A 27,927-nucleotide genomic window follows, 5' to 3' on the forward strand; every position below is an offset into this window, starting at 1 on the left:
TTCCAAAACAGTCAAGTACTAATCTATTTTCTTACATCTTAGTCATCTAATTCAAGGGGCGTCATCACATTAGTGCATAGATCTCTTTCCTTTACAGTGTCTCGGGTTGACATCGATGCCGAAGACAGATGTATCATACTAGAGGAGCTATGGGGCAACGCGCTCGCCTTGAAAGCAAGACGACGCAGAGCAACACAGGTTCGATCCTCGGTTCCGCACTTAGAAACTTCAGGGTATTAAGCGCATTATAAATAACCAATTAGAATTACAATATGCAACTTTTCCCTTGCATTGAATTATTGCTTTATTTTTATTTGTTTTAAATATATTTTTATTGGGATCATTGATTAAACAAACAACATACTGTATTTCACACTCGCTGTGTGAAGCTGACAAAAGATCAAGGAAATTTACCCAGAATTCTGTTTTATTCAAAATAAAAACCTTCCCTACCCCCTACTCAAGATTTCTATTAAGTAACGAGGTACTGAAAGAGGCTGAATGTTTCCCATTGGCAGGGTAGCATCTGGCAGCAGGTGCGTACCCAAGTCGTAAATTCTCAGGGTTCATATCTGTGTCCATGTAGTGGAGCCATTACACAGATCTTGTGGTGTTGGGGTGTGATGTAGGGCCATGCTATTCTAGTGGGGGGGGTGCTTACTTTGTTTTATGGTGTCTGGGTTGGCAAGGGGGTTTGCCTTTTTATTGTGCTGCTTCCAATATTCTAGGAAGGGGAGCCACTGCATGTCAATACGTGTGTGGGTTTCCATGAGTGCTGCGGTGAGGCTCTCCATTTCGTAGATTTCCTTGGCTTTGCGCAGCCAATCTCCCTTAGTCGGCAGGGTGATTCCCTTCCATTTTATGGTTACACACTCGTGCTGCTAAGAGCAGGTTTCTGGGGAGGTGAGGAAGAACCAGGTAGTGCTCCTCGACCTTCTCTACACCAAACAGCACCAGGAGTGGAGTGGGTTCCCTGGGATGAATCTTGCTGGTATAAGGGGTGAGTACCTGATCGGAACATTGCAGTTCTGAGCAATTTTTTTCCATATCTCATATGTGGAGTAAACAATGTTCAGGGTTGTCGATGGTACCCAGATTTCGCCTATTATGGCCGCATGCAGCAGATTAGGGGTTACCAGAGTCCGTTCAATCTGGACATGTGGTCTAAGTGGGTGGCGTACCAATGCCCCAGGTATTGGGCCTGGGCGGCCCAGTAACAGTGCTCCAGGTCAGGCAGTGCCAGACCACCTTTTGTTACTGGTTGAGTGAGTATTGTGTAGGCTACTCTCGCTAGCTTGCCTACCCAAACCAACTCGTGGACTAGAGCACAGTTGTTGGCGGAACCTTCTCGATAGTAACAGGGGGATGTTCACAAACAGGGACGGAAGCCTGGGCAGAATGACCATTTTCACTATGGAGACTCAGTCCCATAATGTGAGTGGTAAGTGTTTCCATCTAGATATTTTGTCGCGTAGATTTTCAACTACTTTGCCGTAATTATCCCGAAAGAGGTCCTCATGGTTTCTGGACAACAATATTCCAAGATATCTGACTCCTGTGTATTCCCACCTAAACCTGTAGTCATCTTTAAATTCTTTGGTTTCAGGGGTTACGGGAAATATAACTGATTTTGTGTGGTTAATTTTTAGGCAGAAAAGGAGCCGAATTTGATAACTTCACGTATGACTGGGTTCAGGTTTGTCTCCGGGTCATGGATCAAAAGGGCCACGTCGTCGGCGTATAACGACAGTATCAATTTGTGGGGGCCTAAGGAGAGACCCCTTTCCAGTGTTTGGTCCTGAGGCTTGCATGTAGGGGTTCCATTGCAAGTGCAAACAGTAGAGTTGACAGGGGGCATCCCTGTCTAGTTCCTCTCCGTAGCTCTGTGCTCGCTGATGTTACTTTCCCAAGTATGAAGTTGGATAGGGGGTGTTTGTAGAGAAGGGAGATCAGGTTTAGGTAGTAGTCGCCCAGACCCAGCTTCCTTAACACCGCCAAGAGGAATGGCCATTCGACTGAGTCGAGGGCTTTTTCAGCGTCCAACAGGACAACCACTGCTTGGGATGTTGGGTTGAGCACCTCGATGATACCGAATATTCATCTGATGCCAAATGACGTATTGCGACCTGGGATGAAACCCGCTTGATCGGCAAGCACCAGACCTGACATCAGAGGGAGCAGTTGGGCGGTGACGATTTTGGTAAGGATTTTGGTATCGACGTTCATTGGCGATATTGGCCTTTACAGGGCACATTCTTCAGGGGTTCCCCTAGTTAAGGAGCAGAATCACGTTTGCTTCGAGAAGTGTGGGGGGCAAGCAGCCTTTCACCAATGCTTCTTCAAGTACCAGCAGTAGGGTTGGTGCTAAGGTTTGGGCGAAAGCTTTATAGAATTCCCCTGGTAGGCCATCAGGGCCTGGGGCTTTGGTACTTGGAAGTTCCTTTATCGCTCCCAGAATCAATTGTAAAGGGTTTATTTAACGATTCCCTCAGATTCCCCTCCACCCAGTACAACTCTATGCCGTTTAAGTATTGCCGAAGGATCTCTGGGCTGCTTGAGTGTTTGGAGCTGTGTAGGTCATGATAGAATGCTCGGAAGGTCTCTACTATTTCGTCTTCTGTGTAAACTAGGTCACCTTGGGTATTACGGATGCAATCTACCTGCAGGGGTTTTCTATCCGCTGCCAGCAGCCTTGCTAGCAGGGCTCCCGACTTTTGGCCTTCCCCATACACCTGCTGCGGTGTCCCTGTGTTAGGAATCGGCTTTCCCTGTCGGCATTGGCTCTAAACTTGTCCAATTCCTCCCTGAGACATGCTAGGGATTCAGGATCACCCAGAGCAGCGTACACGTTTTCCAGTTCTTTTAACCACGTCCCACCCGCATCGAATTCTCTTTTAATTAATTTCAGCATCCCGTTCTCCTTAACCATACATATTCCTCTGACGTAGAATTTTTGCGTTTCCCGGAGGGCCGCGCTCAATGCCACAGTCTTAGTTGGTGGCCAAGAAGAGTGCGATCTCAGTACAGAGTTCTTGGCCGAACACCTGGTCCTGAAGTGCTCCTGATTTAAACCTCCAGTTGGGTCTACCATGTTTAGTGTTTGAGGGCGTGCCTTCAAGAGTGACAGGGGAATGGTCGGAGAGTGTTCTCGGAAGTATCTGGCAAGCCTCTCATTGGAATGTTCCGTTCCGGGACACCAATAGATAATCTAGCCACAAGCTAGTGTTGTGGACCCAGGAGTGATGGGTGAAGTCACGCGTATCGTTATGGGCAGAGTCTCCACACATCCACCAGGTCGTAAGCCCCACAAATCTCACGAATCTGGAGGCTCGCCTTGGAGGAGGTATTGGTGGCTGAGTGCGATCTGGCCTGTCTGGGATCTAGTACAGTGTTTAAATCTCCACCCTATATGATCGTGGCTGTGTCCATTCCCACTGGATGTGTAATTACCCAATCAAAAGTGTTTGCCCGGAGGCCACCAGGGGGCGCGGGCAGGATGGACGCCTGAACGTCGAGCTCCGCACCCAGCCCCGGGTGAATCACGATTTATCGGCGAAACGAGGGTCCCATATACTACGCGACCCCCCCCAAAAGACGTGGAAGCCTGTGGCCCCCACCTGGGTCCAACTTTGGTTCCGATCCGACGCTCCTGTGCGGAGTTACACGGACCAAGGCGATATCGGCTGCCCCTCCCCCACGACCTGGCGCGGAGTGGCGCAGGAGACAGCACGAGCCGCGCCGCCCACGAATAGGCCCGAGAGGGTGAGCCCGCGGCGCTTCCTCCCCTGGGCATCCTCCGACTTGAAGAAAACCGTCCACCCACACAGGGAACGCACGCCCGGCGCCTCTGGTGCCCGAGGCCCGGCCTGACCCGGAGAAAGGCGGCGTCCGTCGTAAACTGGCCGACACGAACCCCTCATGAACTGGAGAGAGAACTTGCTGAAATATCAGTTTGTTCCCAAAGAAAGGACCATGGCCGCCGGTAGCCCCACCGTCCCACCCCCGGATCTGGGGGCTATCCAGAACAACATCCAAACGATTCTGGAGGAGATACGAGGTATGAGGACAGACATGGGGGCCAAACTGGCCGACCTCACCACCAAGGTCGCCACCCTAGAAGACCGCGTGGAGGGCGTCGAGAATAACCAACTTTCGGCGACACTCCTCGAAACCCAAATGGACATGAGACTCCGAGACATGGAAAGGCGCGAGGAAGAGCTTCGGTTCAAGGTTGACGACATGGAAAATAGGGAGAGGAGGAACAACCTTCGAATCTTTGGCCTGATGGAATCTGAGGGCGAATCCGTACAAGGACTTGAAGGCAAAGTGCACGATATCGTGAGGATCGCCCTGGGAACGGAAGACGTGGGGGCGACCAACTTCGACAGGGTGCACCGAGCGGGGGGGGGAGGCAGAGGCCCACGCTCGGTTCTGGTTCGGCTGCACTACTACAGGGACAAGATCAGAATCCTGGAAAAGGCGAGACATCTTGGCACCATACAGTACGGTGATTCAAAGGTATCCATCTTCCAAGACCTCTCGGCCCTAACCCTGTCAATGAGGAGGAAATGCGGCACACTCACAAGATGGTTGCAGGGAAAAGGAGTCCGATATCGGTGGGGTCACCCCTTCTATTTGGAGTTTGAGTGGCTAGGTGAGAAACACCACCTGGTGTCGGAGGAGGACATACGAAGAGCCACGGACGATCTGGTGAACGACCAGGCGGGCCATTCGGGCGCCCAGGAGGGAGGACCACGGGACCCCCCTAGGGGTCCCGACGGCCCAGGAAATCACAGTGGGAAATCTAAGGTCAAGGGGGCCCGAAAGTTTCGGAAAACCAGACACCCGTCGATGAACCCGGAAAATCACACTGACTCATGAAAATGACGTTCGATTGGAAGGAGAGAAAATCATGAGGTGAGAGACGATTCAGGGTACGGACGCAGGAGGCCCCGGGCCCACGAACTGCCTTGAACGGACACCGCGGCGGTGTCGCGTTTGGCCCACCGGACCTTGGGTCGGCAGACCATTATGTTAAAAAGTTAACTGTTTATTTGTGTTGCCCCGCGTTTGGGTTTCTGGTTGTGGGTTGAGGGCCCGGGCGGGGTCTCTGGTTTTTGTCTCGGTTAAGTGCACCGAAGGCCTGCAGGGGCCGACCTGAATCGGACTTGCGATCTGGGACTCTCCAGACACACGAAAACCCCGGGGCTGGGGTTGGAGTCCTTGGTGGTTCGTTGACCGGCCCCAACACATGTTGGGGAGAGTGGACGGACGCCTCAAGGTACAAGGGTGGGGAGGGGGGAGGGAAGACACGGGGAGGGGGGTCAGTTGCAAGGGGGGAGGGGATGGGGGGGATAACGGGGTAGTTTGGGGGACTCAGGGGGAAATTCAGTTCAGACCGCAAGAATACGCTTGGCAAGGGGCACTAAAATTCAATCACCACGAGGGGTTCAGAATACGCACACGGTATGATGACAACGATTGAAGGGAAGGTGGGCACGTTAAATGTCAAGGGTCTAAACTCTCAAAATAAAAGATCCCTCACGGGCAACATGTTCCGAAAACAACACCTGACGGTCCTATTTCTACAGGAAACACATTATAAGCGCGGGAGGGAATCCAGAATCAAGGGGAAAGACATCGGTAGCAACTATTGGGCTTCACACCCGACCTCGAAGAAGGAGGGGGTGGGCATTCTCCTGGGAAGGGCTCTCCAACTAACGGGGGTGGAAACCAAGAGGGGGTTTGGGGGTCGATTTCTGGGTGTCAAGGGGCTTTGCGAGGGGCAGCGAGTTACTCTCGCCACCGTATACGCGCCCAACACGGGCCAGGTGGAGTTCCTCACACGGATCTTTGGTGTCATGGATGAATGGGCCGAGGGGGCCATGATTCTCGGGGGTGATTTTAATCTCATAGCCGACCCCCAACTGGACTGGTGGTCCGCCAGAGGTGGGGTACCCAAGGGGATCACGAGGGATAACCTGGCCTTGCAGAACCTCTTGAAGGATCACTACTGGGTAGATGTTTGGCGCAAGGCGTACCCGGCCCAGGGTGGTTACACATTCTTTTCTCCCCCGCACTGCACCTACACCAGAATCGACCTTCTGTTGGCCTCAGAGGAGGGAGATGGGGCGATGACCCAACCAAAAGTCGAGACCATAACGTGGTCGGACCATGAACTACTTATAGCTAACTGGTCCCTGCCCATCGCCCCGAGATCGGCTCGATGGCGGTGCAACGACACGCTCCTTAGGGATCCAGTATTCCGTGAGTTCATGAAGCAGGAAATGCTGGCCTACTTCGAGACAAATGACACGGGGGAGACGGACATGTCCATGGTATGGGAAGCGGGGAAGGCCACCTTCAGAGGCCTCCTCATAGCGGAGGGCTCGAGGCGTAAAAGAGAGAGGGGCCTGATCGAGAGCAGACTCCGAGGGGAGCTGCAGATCTTGCGGGCCAGACTGGGAGTCCCGGGAGTGGACCGGAGGGCACTATTGGACGAGATGCAGGGCAAAAGACAGGAGCTCCATACGGTTCTCATAGGGGAGGTGGTTAAGAGGATGCGATATACCAAACAGAGATACTACGAACAGGGCGACAGGGTAGGCACTCTGCTGGCTCAGAGGTCGAGGGGGTGTAGAGTGGAGAGAGGGATTACCCGGTTGACCGACGAAGAGGGCAGGGTTCATGGGAACCGGCATGAAGTGACGGAATGCTTTGCTGAGTACTACAGCAAACTCTATTCTAGGCAAGCGGGCGAATCTCGGGAGGACATTGCCTCCTACCTGGCAGAACACCCCCTCCCCAAACTGACCGACCAGGACTTGGAGGCCCTCGAGGGGGAAATTTCAGAAGAGGAGGTGGAGGGAGCCATCAAGAGACTGAAGGCCGGAAAGGCTCCTGGCCTTGACGGCTACACAGCGGATTTCTATAAACAGACCCAGTCCACCTTAGTGAAGCCCCTGACCAAATTGTTCAACCAAATTAGAGGCAACGACACGATCCCCCCGACTTTCCTACAGGCCCTCATCACCGTCATACCTAAACCTGGTAAAGACCGGGCAGCTTGTGGGTCTTACAGACCCATTTCACTTCTCAACTTAGATGCCAAGATCTTTGCTAGGATCCTGGCCTCCAGATTGGAAAACTCCCTCCCACGCCTGATACATCCTGATCAGGCGGGATTCGTCCTCAATAGACAGGGTTCCGATAATTTAAGGAAGACCCTCCATGTATTGGCCACGACCGAGGCCAGGAATGAAGGCGCTCTCCTACTGGCTCTTGACGCGGAGAAGGCCTTTGACAGGGTCAGCTGGGCTTTCATGAGGGAGGTTCTCTTGTCAGTGGGGATGGGTCCAAGGTGGTTGGGATGGATATCCGCGCTCTACTCCTCCCCCTCGGCCAGAGTGGTGGCTAACGGGATTGAGTCTAGGGAATTCCCCCTTGAACGTGGCACGAGGCAGGGATGCCCCCTGTCTCCGTTAATCTACGCATTGGTGATGGAACCGTGGGCAATCTCGATCCGCAATGATGCGGACATCAGTGGTGTACAGATGGGGGATATGCACTGCAAGATCTGCCTCTTTGCGGATGACGCCCTGCTCTATGTCACCAGACCGTCCCAAACAATCCCTCGGGTTCTGCAGGGCCTCGCAAGATATGGAGAACTATCGGGGTATAAGGTTAATTTGGACAAATCGGTCGCATTCATGGGTGGGAACCTGCCAGACACGGAGGTGACCTTTGTGGAGGGTCTCCCCTTCAAGCGGAGCGATGAGGGGTTCCGTTACTTGGGAGTCCAAATCACACGTAACCTTGAGGACCTGTATGGGGCCAACTTCCCCCCCCTCTGGTCAGCAATCAGGAGAGACATAGAAAGGTGGGCGGGAACGGGTCTCTCATGGATGGCACGCCTTAACCTTATAAAAATGGTTATCCTCCCAAAATTTCTGTTTCTCTTTCAAATGCTCCCGGTCCAAGTCCCCAAGGCCTTTTTTGACGAGACAAAACGCATCCTCCTTAGATTCCTCTGGCAGGGCAAAAAACACAGGATTTCATACGAGGTTCTGACTAGGACCAAGGAAGATGGAGGGGTGGGCTACCCTGATCTCGAGACGTATTATAGGGCTTCCCAGTTGAGGATCCTGGTCGATCACTTCTCACCGGGACCGAAAAAACAGTGGGTAGCCATGGACAATAGGCCCCTGGCGCCCGTCACACTAGAGGAATGGCTCTGGGTCCCAAGGAGAACGATCCCCAGATCAGTCTTGAACCACCCGATTCTAAGAGTACTGTGGTCCCTGTGGAGAGAGGGAGGTTACTATAGATGGCTCACGACATGGCCCTCCCCCTTGAGCTGCATCTGGGCCCCTCCTTTCCTGGCCAAAATAGCGGAACCAGCAGCCTACCAGACATGGTTCGAGGCGGGCCTTAGTAGGACCGGCCAGTTGTGGGTGGGGGGCTCCTTCCTCCCCTTGAAGGACCTTGAGGAAGCCCTGGGAATAGGCACGCTTTCCCCGTTCCGATATCTTCAGCTTAAGGGTGCCCTCACGGAACCATCTTGGGGTGATACCCTCAGGAGGGAACTCACAGACTTTGAAAAACTCCTTCTGACCGCAAGGGGCTCCAAGGGGATAATCTCCCGCCTATACAAGCTCTTTCTGTTCTCCATCCCCCGAGACCCGCCACCAGCACGCATACAATGGGGTAGGGACCTGGGCGAGGAAATTGATGACGAGAGATGGACAGAGATGTGTAGACGGGCCAATCGATCCACATCCTCCCTCCAATATCGCCATCAGGCCCTCAAGATATTACATAGATGGCACTACCCCCCGCAAAGAATAGCCAAAATGCGTCCAGGATATGACCCACACTGTTGGAAATGTAGGACAGAGAGAGGTGACTATATCCACATGTGGTGGGGATGCCCAGTGGTCCAGAAATACTGGGACAAGGTGCGGACCTGGATCAAAGGGGTAGATGGGATAGAACGAGTATCCTGCCCGTGGCTCTTCCTCTTCGGGATTAGTAACGAAGAGGACCGGGGTAACACTCATGATCACATGCTCCAGGTGATGCTGGTAGCAGCTAGATGCTGTCTAGCGCAGAAATGGAAACACCCGAGAATGCCAGGGGAAAAAACCTGGGTGACCAAAGTAAGGGCCATCTACGACATGGAGTTCCTCACACACCTGCTCGATGAGTCTAAGTCCAGTATCGAGGAAATTTGGCTCCCCTTCTTTGATAAGTACGGCCGAGTGGTCTAGGTCCTGAAGACTGAGCTGAGGGATTCCCCTCCTCCCCACGGATGTGGGACCATGGGCCAAGGACCCGGCTGAGAACTGAACTCGTTTGGCCCATATGACTTTGGCGTGTCACACGCATATTGTATTGACGCCTCCATCATTAAGAGAGCCCGTTGTGCAAGTGTTTATCAAGGCTATGTAAGCGCGAACTGAAGGGGGGTGGGGGGAGGGAGAGGGAGGGGGGGGGGCATGGGGTGTGTTTCGTCTGGTTTTCTCTTTATGTTAACTCACATTAATAAATGCAATGCAAGAATGTAACCTCGTTATGCACCAAGGAAACTTAATAAAATTGATTTTCAAAAAAAAAAGTGTTTGCCCCATCTGTGTTTGGCCCATAGGAGCTGACTAGGACAATTTTGCTGCCCTCGAGTATCCCTCGGACAAGGAGCAATCTGCCCTCTTTGTCTCTTTTTGTTGCAAGTAGCTTGAACCGCACCCTTTTATTGATTAATATTGCCACCCCTCTAGCATACGATGAGTAGGATGTGTAATACCTGTGCCCCCCCCCCCAGTCGGGGGCCCAGTGGTTCTCATAAGATGGGAGGAGGTGAGTTTCCTGTATGAGGGCAATATCAATGGTGTGTCTCCTAAGGTATTGGGACACTTTCTGGGTTTTGGTTGGATTGTTGCCTCCTCTAATGTTCCATGTAGCTAGTTTGAATGGATTAGAAGTCATTTATGGTTATGCAGGATTTGGGTGTCGTTTTTGGGTACTGCCTTGGTTGTGCGGGTGCGTGTTTGTTGACTGTTGAAGATTGACCGCATGGTCAGTCGGTGGTGGCAGGATCCACACGTGGCGCTATTCCTTATAAACTTCCCTATTCCTGTGTGCTGCTTCCCACGTAACATAACTTGCAGCCAGGTTACCTTCCTCCCCACACCCCCATGGGCAACCCCCAACCCGCCCGTCAGTTGACCTGCCCTCCTCAACTGGTATCTAACAAACAGTGCTGAGCTCGGGGCGCTAGTGCCCATCGAAGTTCAGCAGGTCCCATTCAGTCAGTTTATTTAGCTGTGCCTGGGTGTATGCTATTATGGTATCGTATCAGATATGGAGTGATGCTTTCAGGTTTTTATGACACCTGTGCTGGTGGTGTTGTGTTCGAGCCTGTTATCCAGGGCTCATGGTGCCTTGCGGGCTCCCTCTCCACCAACCTTTGCCAAGATGGATTCCTTCTGTTGCAGTCTCTTCTCTCCGGTCTTGGATTGTTGCCCAAGGGTCGGCAGCTCAACTCGTCCAAAAAGGTGTTCACCTCTTTTGGCGTGTTGAAAAATTGCGTCTTCCCGGTGTGCTGGATCTGTAGTTTTGCAGGAAATAACATCGAATACTACATCTGACTGTCTCTCAGTCATCTTTTACTCCAATAAAGGATCTTCTTGAAGCTTGGACGGCCAAGGAGAAGTCAGGGTAGATTTGGATTTTGTCGCCACCATATTGTAGATCGCCTTTTTCTCTAGCGAGTTTCAGGATTGTGTCACGATCTTTAAAGTTGAGCACCCGAGTGATGATAGGGGGGTGGGGGGGTAGCAGTTCCCGGGATCGGGCGGTTGGACGGCACCCAGTGAGCCCTCTCGATGACAAATAGCTGGGACAGTGAGGTATTGCCAAACAGTTGTTTGCACATGGTTTCGACAAAGTCTTCAATTTTGAGTGGTATTTGTCTCTCTCTTACCCCAACCAACCTGATGTTATTGCGGCGTGCCCTCCCTTCCAAGTCCTCGTTCTTTGCAGCTACTGCTTTCATTTGGACTTCCAGCATCCACACCTTGGACACCAGCCTAGTGTTACTGTCGTCTTGATCTGAGACCCTCTGTTCTAAGGAATCCAGCCTGTCACTGTGTTTATCGAGCCGGTGCTGTATTAGATTGACTTTTGATGAAAGTGTGTCAAGTTTAAAGTCCAGGTTGCCTATGCCAGCTTTGAGTTCAAGGAGAATTTCACGAATATCGATGGCCGGAACCTGGTTTGTTTCTTCCTCTTGTTCCATTGTTGGCATCAGAGACGCTGATTGTGAGTGTATCCTGGGGCCCTTGACTATGGCTCCAGGTTCGAAATTTAGCTTCTTCTGGGATTTATCTGATTTACCCATGCTAGGATTTTGCCCCTGAGGGGGTAAGGAGGAGGGGCGATCTGTTTGGTCCTATTAAGGCATGATCAGCGATGCTGGTTTTCCGCTGAGGTGAGGGTTTTTCCATCAGCTGTGCTTGGGATTTGACCATCCGACGTCAGGTCTGGTTAGCTTTGTCGATGGCCCGATAGGCGCTATGGTTGTCACAAGGGGGGTGTTGCTCCAGGCCTCGCTGTGTTCTTGAGTGAGCTTGCTGGGTGGTGGATTTATTTTGAGGTCTTCCCTTGAGGAGGACAGAAGGGTCCTCTATCATTCCCCTCTGGCGGTCGCGCTTCTCACGAGCGGTAGTGTCTTTATGTATGGTGTCGCTCTCTGCTGTCACGCCTCCCGGTTCCCAGTCCGGTGGTGCCCTTGACTCTTAGAGGACTTTTCACCCTTTACCGTGAGACAATTGGTCGATATAAACTGAGGTGATGATTAGAGTGCCTGTTGACTTTTGCTCACCCAGTTGTGGGGGGTGACAGTCGGCTGAATTGGCTGTCAGAGTAAATGCTTCACCCACCTGGGACCAGGACATTGTTTTGTCCAGGTGTGTCTGTTGGTTCACCGTGGTGAGGGTGTTCTTAGCGAGTATTTATCCCTATTGGTTTGTGTTGCAACTGCCCTTTGTTTGAGTTTGTACCAGTTTCTTTACTCGTTGGTGAAATCTTGTCTGTGGACGCCCCGGCATTGTGGTCCGAGTGGTGGTGTTACAAGGGGGTTGTAGTGTGTGTCGGATGCTCCAGGTGCCGCCTGGCTCCCCAACGGGGATATGGCTAATTGAAGTGATTCGGGCTTCGTTGCCCAGATGTGCTAAGCGGCTTTGGAGAAGGGGTTATGCCGCAGCAGGTTTGTTGGTCAATGTGACTCTGGGCGGGTCACTGGGTGCTCTTGGCCTGTAGGCGAGTTTGTTACTCTTTAAAGGGACCGCCGGGTGCGCCGAATGGGCTGGGAAGTGCCACCAGGGGGATTATGGACAGTTGCAGGGGAAGGGTCGGCCGAACCCGAGCATGGCGGCACACTCTAGATTTTTCCTGGTGCAGGGAGGTGGAGAATTTGTCCTAACGAACCAGGGGCGAAAAAAAGGAGTTGTGGTCTCTCCTTACCTGCACTGTTGCCTGTCCGCAGCGGTCCTGTGCCTCCGTCCAAAGACAGTCTAAGTGCAGCACAAGCGCTGTGATGTTTGTAGTGTCGTCAGTCTCACGGACCACTCTCTCACCGGGCACTGTATGCTGTTATCGGGGGCTGCGTGCGGTCACACACTGGTCTGCAGTCTTGGTTACTTTAGCCTAGCTGTTTGGCATATTCGTGGCCGGTGCCTCCGGGGGCGGACGGGCCGCTTATCGGCTGTGCACGGAGGCAGGGGCAAACCAGTGTCTTGTGGATTGCATCATTTCTGAGCTTATTTGAGGTTGTGCCACGGGAATCGGCCGAGGCGAGCCCCAAGCCTGTCCGGGCCTCGGTGTTGTGTGCAAGTGCGGGAAGGGGGGTGCGGTGGCCGATCGGAGGGTGTGCTGGGTTGTTCAGGGCCTGAGGGCCGCACTGTAGTGTATGTCACGCCGCCTTCTGGGCTTGTGTTCTGCTCGGGACTGGCACGGCTGACTCTGCTTATCCACTTCCCTTGGACTGCCTCCGACGTGCGCTATCCAGGTGGCTGCATTGGAGCCCGTCAGGGGTACCGCCGGGGAGCTGTTGCCATCTCCACCTCAGCGCTCCATAGACGCACCTTAAGGCTGTCAGGGGTCTCGTTGTTGCTTTCAGTGAAGGAGATCACACTTGTGTTCCAGATGGGAGCAGGCTCCTCACTGCCTCCGCTCTGGTCGCAGTAGTTCTGTGGCTGCGGGCATGGCAGCAAGTCGCAGTGTCTTGGCCCTGTGGATCTTTGATTCCTCCTGGTTGTACTGCTGGGAGACCTAGTCCACGCTGGACTCTGGTGTTTGCTGTGTGGAACGCTGCAGTCCCGAAACATGCCCTGTAGCGGGAGACATGCAGCACAGTTGTTGGTAGCAATTATGTGTTCCTCGGCATGCGCGGCTGCGTGATCGGGGCACATGGGCTGCGTGGCGGCGGGCGATCAGGGGAGTCCGCTGGGGGCATGCCCGCCGTGGGTACGGCTGTCACTGTGAGCTGTTGTACCTCTGCTGGATGTGAGCCGCCCCACGTGTCGCGGGTTCATACGTGGGTGTATTCTTCATTTTCTTCCACTTCTGGAGGCTGACCGTCGGCACTCCGCCAGGATCAGGTCTCTTTTCCCGGCCAGTGTCTGCACTGCTGATACTTCATCATGGGGACCCTCTGCAACTCAGTCGAGACCTCGTTGTGATTGGAGGTGTTTAGGTACTCGTTGCCGACATTGGGATGTTGAGTTTCCCACTTCAGGCTTCCGATTTTACAGGATTTATGGGATCTTTGCCTTGAGCTCACAGGGGAGCTGCCATCTTGGTTGGGCTCTCTAGCGCCCTCAAAGGTTACCACACTTAATACTTTACTATCCTATGTTCCTCCAGAGTAACTGGAGGGATTACTAGTTGCCTTGTCCTTCCATTAGACAACACCTTTGTAATTGCACTTTTCCCAATCAGACCTATATTCTCTGCCATAATTTATATAATGCCATATTCAATATGGCATTATTGGGGTGACTCTTCTCCAAAATGTTTTGCTTTTAATTTCATCAGGGTTACGTACAAACGCAGCCAAATATATATATATATATATATATATATATATATATATATATATATATATATATATATATATATATATATATATATATATATATATATATATATATATATATATATATATGTATGTATGTTTCCCAATGATCTGCAACTTGTCATCACATGTTGAATGGTCTCCAGTTGGTCTTGAGCTAGACTTAACCTACAAACCCTCTCATTTAACGGCTTCCCAATTCGGGGCCAATCACTCCCATTGTAGGCAGCTGATTCAAATGCAGGAGTGATCTAAATCTATGCAATGCCGGGCCGGGGATAACATCAAGTATCTGAGGATACAAGTAAGTAAGCTGTATTTCAGCATAAGCAGTGTATAATTTTAATATATTTAGGTGGTCATGATTAGCCATCCAATCCCATAACTTTAATTTAGTGGTGAATTCTTTTTTTACGATATATTCTTCTTTCTCCCTCTCTGCAGTCCATTCCACATGCTCAAACATTTCCAAATATTTTCTTTTAAACCCTTCCAATTCTGACGTACCAGGCAACATTTCTAACCCGAGCCAGATACTTGAGCAAATCAGCCATGTACAGGTTGAATAACATGGGGGCTAAATCACATCCTTGTTTCAACCTTTTAGTAGTCTGTATTTCCTGATAGCAAGCCCCATGGTATCCAACCTAATCTGCACAGCAGTATCAGTGTGAAAATCCTTTATCATACCAAACAGATCTTCGGGGAGCCTACTCTTTCCAGCGTACACCATAATCTCTTTCGGTTGACTGTATCAAATGCTAATTTAAAATCTATGTACATTATGTACAGAGGACGGTTATTTTTCTTTTTCGCCCGATTAGCCAGAGTATTTAATAAAAGCAAGTTATGCACAGTGGTGGACCTTGATGTAAAACCCATCTGATAAATGTAAAGAATTGTATCATCATCCACCCAAATCTTTAGTCTCTCCAAAACCAATGATGCGAATAACTTGCCAGCCGAGTCTAACAGAGAAAGTAGACAGTAATTTGTAGGATCATTGCATCATCCTTTCTTATGCACAGGTATAATAGCTTTCCCCTAGTTGTTGGGGAGCCACCCTTCCTCACATACCCTACGAAATAAGATCCTAAGGATTCTACCCCATTTCACGGGGTCCATTTTTAAAACAATATTAGCGAGTCACCCAGGGCCCGAGAACTCTTTAGGGTATAGATTTTCCTAATACTGTTCATTTTATCAAAAAAATACTTTATATTTAAAATTCCTTCCAATAACAGTCTCATTGTCTTGTACCGTGCAGACCTTCTGGATATGGTTCATCCAAATCTGCTCACAATTAAGATTTAATATGATACCTTCTTGGTTATCTCTAACATGACTTCAGGCCTTCCACAGATTTTTAGAGTCAGCATTATTTATGATTTTTAACATTTCCTTCCACTGAGCATTCTTAATGCTATAACGCCAGTTTCTGAGCCAGTTACGATATTTGTTTTTAGCTCTCTTGATATTTGAAAGTACTGTAAGCCGATCTAAAAACTGTTTCTCTATTGTAGTACTATCGCTTCTAAGTTGAATTTTCGCTTCTCTAGTGGCAGGATCTTATCTTTTAATTTGACTTCCCCTTCCTCTTAGCAGATATCTGTTCCCGAGACGTATGACATTCTTTTGTAACTGCTTAAAACCACAGAATGATGTCTTGAGCAGTACCTTCTGGGAGAAAAGGCGTTACGGAACCAAACAAATTGTCTAGATATACTTTCATCGCCTGCATTTTTTATTAGATCGCACACTCCTGTTTTTCCCTCATTCACCATCAGATTACAGTGTGAGCATTGCATGGTCACTGTAAGGAGTAAAGTTAGATTATATCTATTGCTTTGCATTTATAAAAAAGTAGTTTAATGTTGCCTTCCCAGGAGCGCCCTACCATGTATATGATCCCGGTATATCACCTGTTGTTCGATCATTAAACATTACAAAATCCCACTCCCTCTCCACTTTGTGCCTGGTAAATATACTACTGACTGATTTATGCAACATATTTCTCCCCCTCCCCTCTTTCGCAGGAACATAAATGTGCTCATCAACGCAATACATGTTAATATTGCAACCTATAATAACCATGGAATACATAGTCTCCGTCATCCAAGACGCTATAGTTATGCCTATCGTATTAAGTACTTCAGGGGTTAGTGAGCTGTTTGGAGGTACATATACATTAATAAATAAGAACCTTTTCATGATACAGTCTTCAAAAGTGCACAAAAATTACTTCAGCCACCAGGATGCAATTAAAATTACCTACCATCTCAGCATTTCTTACTGTTAAATGTGTTCCCACCCCAATGATAAGGCCCCCCCTTAGGTCTACTCAAGGTGTCCTTGATAGCCAGTAAGTGAAGAAGGGAATAACCATCCACCCATACATCATGCATTGTCCACATCTCTTGCAACAGGAATATGTCATAGTCAAATATAAAATGACAACCCTTACGCTCGTGTATGGCCAGGTATACAGAGAGAAGGAGTGGTAGGGAGCAAGGCGCACACGCTCCTAGCGGTCCCAGTAAATACAGTTCAGGAAGAAAATGACAAATGCCTCAAGGAATGGGAAGCAAGTGCAAAGTTTCTGACCTGAGTGTAGAATAAAGCTGGACCAATGCCCATAATACCACTGAAGAAAGCAGCATTATGTTTCCAGAATGATGGAGCAGTAAAGGTTGGAGAAAACACAGTAATGGATCATTACTGGGCCTGTGGATCTAAGGCATACAAGAAGCTGTCACCCAACTGGGGAGGAGTATGCTTGCTGGTACATATCATCACGCCAGCACTAGTAGTTCCACAGAAAGACATCAAGACAGATGACTTCCCTTAAATGGATGATGCCAGAAGAAAGAAGAGGTCAGTGGCACTAACTAGGGTGAAGAGAGAGAACGACATATCGTCAGCATCCGAAGATTCACTGGACGACATACCACCTGAGCACCGATTGTTCAGCAGAACAGAAATGTTCTTTGCGTCAGTAGTTCCAGCTGTATAGACCTACACAAACGCAAAATGGCTCCAGATTACAAGATGGGATCTGATGTAGACAATAAACTCATCTGTCAATGGCTTCAACGCCATAAACAAAGAGCTACGAGCAGTAAGGTTAATGGCCCTCCAGAACAGATACGTTCTGGACCTTCTCGCAGCAATGGAAGGAGGAGTTTGCGCCAAGATCGGGTCTTCTTGCTGCACATTCGTTCCAGCAAACGGGACACTAACTGAAACAGTTACTAGATTACTGAAGATGCATGCCAAAATGGAGGAAGAAGCAAATGGTGCAAGCAAAGATGAAAGTTGGCTGTCATATATATTTCCTGGATGCCCACATGGATGGAGAATGGACTGAAGGTGTTGCTAACAGCACTAATACTAGTGCTGGTACCACTGTGTGTGATCAGGATATGCATCACACAGTGCAGGTAAAAGATGGAGAAAACTGTAGGGATGAAAGTATTAGATACAGCTGCTGAGGAGGACAAAATAATAGAAGCCCGGAATACCATGAGGACGCAAATAAGAGTGTCAGTTGTTCCCGACTGAAGTGATATTCGAGTATCCCAATGACTACAACAAATATTGGGGAAAATGGGTATGATGCAACCCGGAGGGAGAATGCTGGTATATGACAGGCAGAGTGACAAAGATTTGGCTCCCGAGGGCAACAGTAAATGTATTTGGAGATCTAGTTGACAGGTCGACCAGACGGGGGACTGAAGAGCGGGTACCTGGAATGGCCCCCCCGTGTCCCCTACACGCATGGCAGCCCAAAGAATCAGAAACGAGAGATGCCAGTCGCTGTTTTGCCAACCCCCTGGAGGGCCAGCACATCCTACGTATGTGAGCAGATATAGACAACTGTTCAAATCCTATACAGCTGATGTCTTTGCGGATAGAGGTGACACATCGCTAGACCGGGTTGACTAATGATAAATATCTGGCCCTGCTGATGTCATTAGTGACACCACGACATAGTAACTTTAGTCACGAAGCAAACTTGCATCCCTGCATGAAGTTACACAGACAAACACGTGCACACACAACTCATGCATACACAGTTCTATAGACAGAGGACAGATACATGTACATACTATCAGAAGCCTTTTTTTCTTTTCATTAGCCAAACGCAGAAATGTGAGAAAACAAGCGTTAAACAGAGAAAGCTTGCAACCGCTTATTGCAACTAACCATATGGATCTTCGGGGACGTATAAAGAACCTGCCAAAGCCAAATACTACCAACCCCTAAAGAGAATACCACTATATATATATGTAGGAAAACCATAGAATGACTGTAGTGAATTCACATGAAGCCACAGGCCTCAGAATAAGGAATGAAGAGATGCAGATTCTGCAGCACGAGGCAAAGGGCCAGTTCTTGCAGCCAAGGACAAGGATGGGTGGAACATTCCTGGCTCCCGGGGCAGGCAGCCACCTGCAAAATAACAGAAAAAATCCTCACTAATTGCAGACCAAAAAGCTCTGTTTTGCGGCCCTCACCCATGTGACTCAGCCAAGCCGAACAATAGCTTTTTAGCTATGGTGGCAAGAGAAGCGGTTTCCAGCGAAGACAGACGGAATGGTTTCATGTATTGCCCAACAAACATTGCAACCTGCAGTTGCAACCATTCCATACACATATACAAGATGTCTACAAGGGGAAGATATTGAGGAAACGAAAGGCTATATTTGAGTTGTGGAAAGTGTTGCTGAACGATGGAGGGGCTGTGGTGCGGCATCAATGGATGGTGAACCAACAGGAGACCCTGGACGAAAAGGGGTCAGCCCCTACTTCTCCTCCTGAACGAGAGCGAAGGGGCAACAGCTGGGGTACAGGGATTATATTCAGCGAGGGAATTGAGAGCAGCGGCAGGGTACACAAACCCAATATTTGCACCTCCAGTATACAGCAGAAGTGAGGGGCGGAACGAGGCCAGAAAAACCGCAGCAGGAACTGAAAGCTCAGGAGGCGAAAAGAGAGAGCGCAGCGAGATCCAAACGCATGTAAAGCAGAATGACCTAGGAACAGAGGGGAGACAGGAAGGACTGGAGAACATGGCATCGAACGAGTGGATGGGAGGATAAATATTGCTTAAATTAGATGGGAAGACAGCGGGAGAAGCAGGAGGACCAACTAAAGAAGCAATGGATTGTAAGGACACGAGCAAAGCAAGGGAATGGGCAGAGATAATGGAAGAGGCAGAGAGACGAGAGAGGGAGGAAAAACAAGAACGTGAGCTACGAAGGGAGAAACAAGGCAGAAGCGCGAGAATGCAAACAGCGAGAGATGCAGAGACGGCGAGAGCTTCAGGAGATGGCAAGGAAAGGGAAAAGCAAGTACAGATTAAGAGTAAAGAGGAAGTTAGAAATAGAGCAGCTCGTAAGAGATAGACGGCGCAGGGAAGAGGAACAGCACGCTGTGAACGAAGTAAGAGTAAAGTTGGGTTTAAGCACGTTGTGACAAGAATGTGGAGAAGGAAGAGCAAGTAGAATGAGACCGAGGGAGGAGCTACGGTAGGGCACCTACGCTGCCAGACAAAAGCAATACCAGGTCCTTCGTGAGGGGGGACTATGGGAGCGTAATTGACATAGAAGAAGTGCAGCAGGGAGGCACAGTATTAAGAAGACTAAACTTCCAAGACAACATTGACAGTGACGGCAGAGATCCTAAATCGAATGATGGCTTCAGAGGGAGTGAGGATGAGGGATTGGGACAACCTGCCTGTTAGGCAGAAACCTGTGCAGTTCCCTCTGGGACCGCTGCAAAAGATTTAGGACTACAGGTGTTTGGCAGTAAACCCACTTGGTAGCAGTCTGTACCACACAGATTCACTTGGTAGCTGTGGCTGAGCAGTCAGACTTCCCTCAAGAAGAGTTAGGCAGTATACAGAGTATTCACAATAGGTCAAGAGAACACAATGGAACAAGTAAACACTGACCAAGGCTTGGTGTAAGAGATATAATGATTTATTTAAAACCACATCTAGAAAAACACACAGGCACTAATAGTAAGCAATTCAAAAACACGGTCACTAAAAGATATACACTCCCTTAAAAGAATATTAGACAAGTCTTAAGTAAAGCCACACTTATTTTCAGACAGCGGTGAGCGCTTAACGTAGATGGCACTCTAATAATTTGTTTTAAAAGGGAGAGAAAAGCAGAGAATAAATTGAAACCGATCCCAACACTTTTTCTCGAACACAACAAGGGAGGAAGGCAAAGTAACACTAGGAATTCAGAGTCAGTAGGCTGGATCCGCTTAAGAGGAACCAAATGAAATGTGGCCAAGGTCACACGGTTACAGTGCACAAAAGTCTTGCAACGGTTCAAAAAGGAGTTGGATCAAAGAGAGGGACCAGTTAGAGGGTCAAGGCGGCCAGCCCAGTCCAGAAGGTTAAGGGGTTATTATTACCTTGTAGCAATCTTTAGAAAGGGAGGCCTGGCGGACACGGTACCTTAAAGTGGTGAGAACACTCCAGCGGGGGCAGTTGTTCCTGGCAGCAGATGCAAGTCGGTGCTTCGTCCGGGGGAAGAGAGGATCTCGTCGGGGAGGAAGACAGGAGTCCGTTGCACTGCCAGGGAAGAAACCAGCCGCAGAGTTTCTCAGGTACAAGGAGCGGTCCGGTGATTCGCGGTTCAGTGGTGAGTGGCTATCCGGCCGCCGGGGTGCTTGGCACGGGCAGTTCGACCACAAACCGGTCTGGGGTGCGAAGAAAGAAGGTAAACTGGTTGTGCCCACCAGTCAGGGGAAGAAGCCTCTCCAGCCAGGAGATCTTCTCTGTCGTCGGGAAGTGGTGAGTCAGTTCCGCAGGGCTCCACCGGTGGTGTTGTCGTGGTAGGTCGGCTCAGCTTCTCCCTCGTCGGATTCTCAGGTCCTGTGGCGACTTCTGAAGTTCCAGTCCCCAAAGCCCTGCTTTTATGCAGCATACCCCCATTCACTCAGCCTAGCTGTCAATCTAACATGCTAAGTGGTGAGCCGACCGGCTCACCACTTGGGCCAATCACACAAGAGTGCGACTTGAGTTACCAAGGTAACTCAGTCCAGGGTGCCTAAACCCCCCTCCCACACCCCCTGTGGTACCCAGACAGAGTGGCACCACCTTTGGCGGCTTCTGTGGAGAAGCCCGCCAAAAAGTGGAACAAAGGGCTCGACTTGGGTTGGAGTCACAGAAGAGAACACAAACGCCATTTTAGAATTGAGTCTTGGCAAAAAATACCAACCGGCGAATTAATATTAAATAAATAAACCGGCGGTATGGTCGAGGCTATGAGAATTAAATAATTAAAGTTGGTAGCCTCGAACAATGGGAAAATCCCATAGGGAAATATTTGCGGTCGAATATAAAAAGTAGTTTCCACTGCCACCAGCCAAAACTCGATCAGGGGTGATGGAGACGTGCCCCCTCGACTAACAGACCCCGGGGCAATCGAATTGCCCCGACCAGTACGTCCACAATATGATGGTTTGTACTGGTTTCTGTTAATAATTTGGGACTAGTAAAGCCAATGGTGACTTTACATGCCCTGGGAGACAGTAGTCAGTCCCAGGGTATGGAGTCTATGGTGGCGTGTCACTATGACACCCCTGTGTTACGTCATGAAGGGTGCTGTGTAACACACATAGTAAAAACACATGAGACCCTATGAGTAAAGGACCCCATAGCCCATAAAACACATTAACAGTCAAAGGAACACCATAAATCATGTCCAAGAGTGGGAGAAAAAGAGTCTCACTCTTGGCAGGAGAAAAAAACAAACTCCACAAATGCAGCAAAGCTGCTAGGGGACTCACTAGGTTAGGAAATTCAGCCTAAAGAGAGAATTCTCCCTAACACTGCCGGACGTTCTCGAGCGAGGAGCACAGACCGAGGCACGATATGGAAAGCCGGCAAAGACACGGGCGGATTGCGGGGCAACAAAAATGAGACGGCACAGCATTCTAGGGCCGTATCGCACCGCGTAGAGTTACCCCATATACGCAGAGGCTCAGAGACCTTCCAGCGTGGAGGAGGGGAGAATTGGTGAGGGCGTTCACCGCCACCAAAGCAAAAACACCAGGAGACAAGATGGGGAGACAGGGCTGACACAGTTCCCCTTACTGGAGAGGGGAGGAGGGGGCCCTCAATACATACCATGGCAACTAATAGACAAAGACAACTTGAGGTGTAAGCTACCATTGTTGACCGCGGGAGCGGGGAAGTGGATATACGAGATGGAACGACTAACAGCAGGTCAGACATTAGTTGTGGGGGAGATAAAAAGTTTACTGTCTGTGATTCTCCGAGATATTGCCGATGACATATGGAAAAGGGCCAGCTACCCAGGAGTAACCGCCCAGAACACGGCGCACAATGGTTCCCCGTTTAACAACTGCTGAGCAGCTATATGGCAAGCTCTACTGGTGCAGTACCCAGACACCTCAGACATTAGTGTGATCATGTAATGCAAAATGGGGGAAGACGAAGACCCCTTGCAGTATATCCAGGCCATCCAAGAGAAATGGAGACTTGAAACACGAGAACCATGGGACAAGATAGAGGGATTATTCTATCATATACTATGTCAAGGGTTGCCAAAGCAGGTGCAAAAGCAACTCAAGAAGTTAGTGGGGATGGAGACAAAACCATGGTCATAAATTCAATTCACCATAGTGCACTATTGCAGGCTAATGCAAGAAAACATGAGGAAAGAAAGCAGGAGGCGTCAAAGTTAGTGCAGAAGAAATTGTCAAAATATGCCATGGAAGGGGCAATGTTAACAAGTACGGGAGGACAACGTGCACCACAAGCACAGTATGCACCGCCACCCGTGGGAGGAGGTTTCATGGGGCGTGGTGACACGTATCACAGGTTCAGGGGAAGAGGGGGGTCACTGAGGGGTCACGGGTATGAGCATCCAATGCAACAAGGCCAAGAGGGATTTTCAGGGGATACCAGAAGCCAATGAGGGGGCCACCGCAATGCTTGGTGTTTGGACAGATAGGACACATCTCCATGGTGTGTAGGAGCAGAGGGGGAATGGAGGTATCAGCCCACATATCAAGGAGAACAGACTGAGTATTATGCTCAGGACCAAACACAGCCACTATATCCGGCACAGCAAGATGACAGGACACTGACACGCACAAACTCCATGGGAAGGACCCCCATTTGTAAACTAGGAGGGACTACCGTGATGGAGGGGCAACCCATTTGCAGGGAACGGCATGTCGTTATACCCTCAATAGGACTGCCCACAGACAGACCTGGTGTGTTCCATCCTATAATTTACACCCAACCCGGCAGAGGAACCTCCATATAGGGGTGACAATAGGTGACAACACGTTCTCCTTTCTTATACACACAGGGGAAACTAGATCCTGCATCTGGGACGGGAGGTATAGAATGTTGGGCAAAGTCATGAAGGCACAGAGGTTTTCTGGGACGAAGGAATTGGTTCCTTTTACAGACGATCTTACACTTTCCATAGGGGAGCATGACCTGGCTCTACTCTTATTGTATTCCCGACATACACCAGTAAACATAATGGGAAGAGATATCATGAGTAAACTTAAGTTGACCATCTTGTTCACTGACAAGGGAATAGTGTGTTCCACCCCTGGGATTCACCTTCTAAATGTGAGGGAAATTATCCAAGCCTATTGCAGACGCATGGTACAGAGGGGGGTGCCAACAGACAAAGAGCTATTGCGATATGGAGCTCAAGTAATAATAGCATGGCTCCTGGGGATCCAGGGAAAACTTTGGCACCTTCCAAATGAGTACATTTTCGGACCAGAGTTACCATTAGACGAGAAAGAGTTGATGGTAATGCCACTAGAATTCGAGGCACTAATAGGTGGAGAGGACTAAATAACAGTGCATGGGACCAATGACACTGGATGAGCATGGAGGTCCGTGATTGCGGTGGCAGAAGGGTACAGGTTAACTACTGTGACAGACGAAGAACTGTTCGAAGACAGACACTCAAATCACGAGGTAGTGTTCAACATTAGCATAAATACTGGGTGAAGATACACTACAGAGAAGTACCACAAAGAATGGCAATGATGCTACAAGCAACACCAACATTCCTCAAGGAAGACTTAGCAAGGGTCCCCAATGTCTCATGGACCACAAGTCCCTATGCCGTGGGGCTTCTGAAGGGAATGGGAGCAGTGAAGATGAAACTTAAGCAAGGAGCGATTTTACAGAGAGCTAAACAATATCCCTTGTCGAGGGTGGCAGACAAGGGCATCTACGAGACAATTGCAGTTCTAGTAAAGCAAGGCATCTTAATACCACCAGAATCGCCATGCAACACAGCGGTGTATCATGTGAAAAAGGCAACAGGAGTATAGCAGCATTTTATACAGGACATGCGCTCTCTAAACCATATTGTTGGAGCAAAATTTCCTTTAGTTCCGAATCCAGCGACAATTTTATGTAGCATTCCTACGGAAGCTACCCACTTCACGGTCATAGATTTGAAGAATGCTTTCTTCTCTATACCACTACATCTGGACTCACAAGACTTAACATCGTTCCTATATAGAATAAAAAGTAGAGACACACTCGACTTCCTCAAGGGTACTGCAAGTCCCCTTCCATATTTAACAGGGTCGTCCAAATGGACTTGGGAAATGTATAGTTAGAAAGTCTTGTTATACAATATGTAGACAACATCTTCATTTGCAGCAAAACAGAAACACAGTGTAGAAACGACTCTGTGCACATGTTGACTGTGTTCACAGAAAAATGGTACAAAGTAGACAAAGCCAAATTATAATATTGTCAAAAAGAAAATTGGAAAACTAATCTCGCAAGACGGGGGGAAAGTGACAGAAGAAAGAGCCGAGGCAATTCACAAGACCTCAAAACCCATGACTATAAGACAAATGCAGTAGTTTTTAGGACTATGTAATTACTGCAGAGCGTCGGTATTTTACTACAGCACTTACACTAGACCCTTGTTAAGCTCACTGAAAGAAGCACAAAGAGGGGGGCGAGCACCTTAAAGTGGACAGAAGAAATTACCAAAGCATTTGAAGAGCTGAAGATAGCAATATGCACAGCTTCCGTGTTAGGGATCCCTGACTATTAAGACGAATTCTTCGTATTCTCACACTCCAATGGAGTAGTAATGACTGCAGTACTGATACAGAAAAGGACTATGGGGCACAAACCATTAGCACACTAGAGCAGGAAATTAGACCCAGTGATGAGAGGACACTACGCTTGCGAGCGGGCACAGGCTGCAGCCACATTTGCAGTGGAGAAGTCAGCAAGTACGTTGACTACCCAAAGGGCTTTCGGGTATGAGGTGATACTGTCAAACCCAGCTCTCAAGATAGTGAGATGCCGACTTGTCTATCCGGCGACATCTGTCGCTGAGCCCATAGAGGATGACGACTTAGTGCACGAGTGTACTGCGAACATAGAAAACCATGATGACATACCTAAAGTACAGGAGAACCCACTTGAGGGGGAAGACGTACTTTATATTGACGGGTCGTCGACAATAGACCAGTCCTCAGGAGAAAGACATACAGGGACAGCAATAGTGAGTTTAAAAGAGAACGGGAAAAGCGAGGTGGTAGTAAGCGCACGTTTACTGTTACATTTTTCAGTGCAGGCTGATGAACTAGTAACTCTAATACTGGCACTGGTTCATAGCAAGAACAAGGAAGTGACAGTTCATTCAGATTCAGCCTACTTGACATCCACAGTGCATTCAGGGCTGTCACGTTGGCTAAGGAGGAGGGGCTTCTGAAATGCTGATGGTTCACCGGTACAGCACGCGCTCCTATTGGGCAGACTAATAGAGGCGCTCCAGTTCCCACTGCGCACATCAGTAGCAAAATGCCAGGCCCACACGATGGGGGAGGGCCCCATCTCCAGGGGCAATGAGGCAGCGGAAACCAAATGTGCCTATTATTTGCAGACATTTTAGAAATGGGCACTCCGTCCCCGGCGAGTAATCATATACGAACAATGGTATTGAAGGAGGGGCATAATACATTACCCGTGACACAAATTATGGAATTTCAGGGAGCTACACCCAAAGGGGAGAAGGAATTGTGGGTGAAAAGGGGATGCTCAATATCTCTAACAAACGCCCTACAGCGGCAAAACAGCACAGGGAAGGTAGTGATGCCATTGTCATTATTGCACACTGTACTGACGCAGTTGCACCATCCTACCCATATGGGAAAGGATGTACTTGCTGCTCATATTGGAGAAGATTGGTTCTGTCCTAAATTCGCGGAACATGTGGCATTTCATTGTTTGTAAACAATTCACAGCAGGCCATACATCGAGGGTAGTGAGAGGAGCCATACCTCACCCAATAGGTCCATTCCAGCACCTTCATGTCGACTATGTGGACATGCTCCAAGTATGCCAGTGCTACCACTGCATGATAATGGTTGTGTACCCATTTTCCTGATGAATCGAAGCTGGTCCCTGTTCCCACCCTGATGCCATTAGGGCAGCAAAATCCTGGTTCAGGATATTTTCCCATGATGGGGCGTGTGTGAGGTCCTGCGGTTTGACAACGGCTCTCATTTCGCCAATGAGATGTTTCACCATATCACAACCTTGCTAGGAATACAACACAAATTTGCTTGTGGATATCACCCGCAAACAAATGGAGTGTGCAACCGCCTCAACGGGCTGCTCAAAGACAGCATTGCTAAGATAAAGAAAACGTTAAATAAGAGTTGGTTACATTGTTCACCCTTGGCCTTATTCGCATTGCGCAACAAACCAACAAACTGAGAAGGTACACTGAGCGCTGTTAACAGAGTCGGTTCCCAGGCCTGGGGGAACTGCTCCAGCCAATCGGGGAGCACAAATCCTGGGGTGGTGTGTAATGGAGCAAGGGCCAATGGGCATCCTGCTATCGTGCAACAATGTAATAGATTGTTTTTGGGAAAGTCTCGGGCAAACCCACCTGACATGGAAGAACCAGTGAGACCACTCATATATGGGACACCTGTGGGTAATAGTACCCAAGCTATCCAATAGAACACGCTCGTAGGTTTTTGGGAAAGGGTCAGTGCTTGTGATGTCTTAATGCAATAAAAGCTTGTGACACAGGCTCAGGAGCTGTGATTTCTGGAGAATTGCGTTTTTCCTGTATGGTCCTGGTCTGTTTGGAATATAAAGGACAGTTCTAACTTTCCCTTGGATGAGTCCTCCGTCATTGCTGGGGAAGGGTCTTCCACGTCAGTAACTTCCAAACTGCTAGCTAGCTTGTCACTAGTTGCAGCCCTTGGACTAGCATTTCCATTCATTACCCCTATCGGGGCTCTCTAAACAGCTGCTCGGGTTGGCATGCTCACATCAAAGTCATATCCCATCTTTTGCAGTCGTGAGGAGTAACGATCAATTAAATCCACAGTATCATCTGAGTAACAGTGCTCTATGGATGTTGGAATTTTGGCATCCTCCCCTAGTTCCACACATTCGATGCCAAATAGAATAAAACACATCCAGTATACATCCCCTGTACAGCTATCTTTCATGACAATGACAGTTAGGAAACAGATTAAAAATGTGGACTTCTTTGCATATTGACATACCCATCGTTCTAAAAGATGATGCATCCTCCATCAGCTGCTGTGCCACAACCCTGCCCTGATTTGGTCTATAAATTCAGGAGCTAGGTTACCACTCATTATAATGGATACTTCCCTGTCACTAGCTTTGTATCTCAGTGCAGTTGTTAGGAGACTGAATGAGCCAGCAAGTTAGTTAAACCATGCTTCTTGCTGGCGCGTTTTTGTTTCAT

General features: G+C 49.1%; 1 protein-coding gene across 1 annotated transcript in view; it reads left to right on the forward strand.

Moving 5' to 3' along the window:
- LOC138497419 (E3 ubiquitin-protein ligase TRIM39-like) overlaps positions 1–27,927 on the forward strand; it is a 220,398-nt gene that overhangs the window by 32,305 nt on the left and 160,166 nt on the right. The gene's annotated exons all lie outside the window — the stretch shown is intronic.

The sequence above is a fragment of the Ambystoma mexicanum genome, chromosome 5q (genome assembly GCF_040938575.1).
Source record: "Ambystoma mexicanum isolate Mex_15411 chromosome 5q, UKY_AmexF1_1, whole genome shotgun sequence".
NCBI lineage: Eukaryota > Metazoa > Chordata > Amphibia > Caudata > Ambystomatidae > Ambystoma > Ambystoma mexicanum.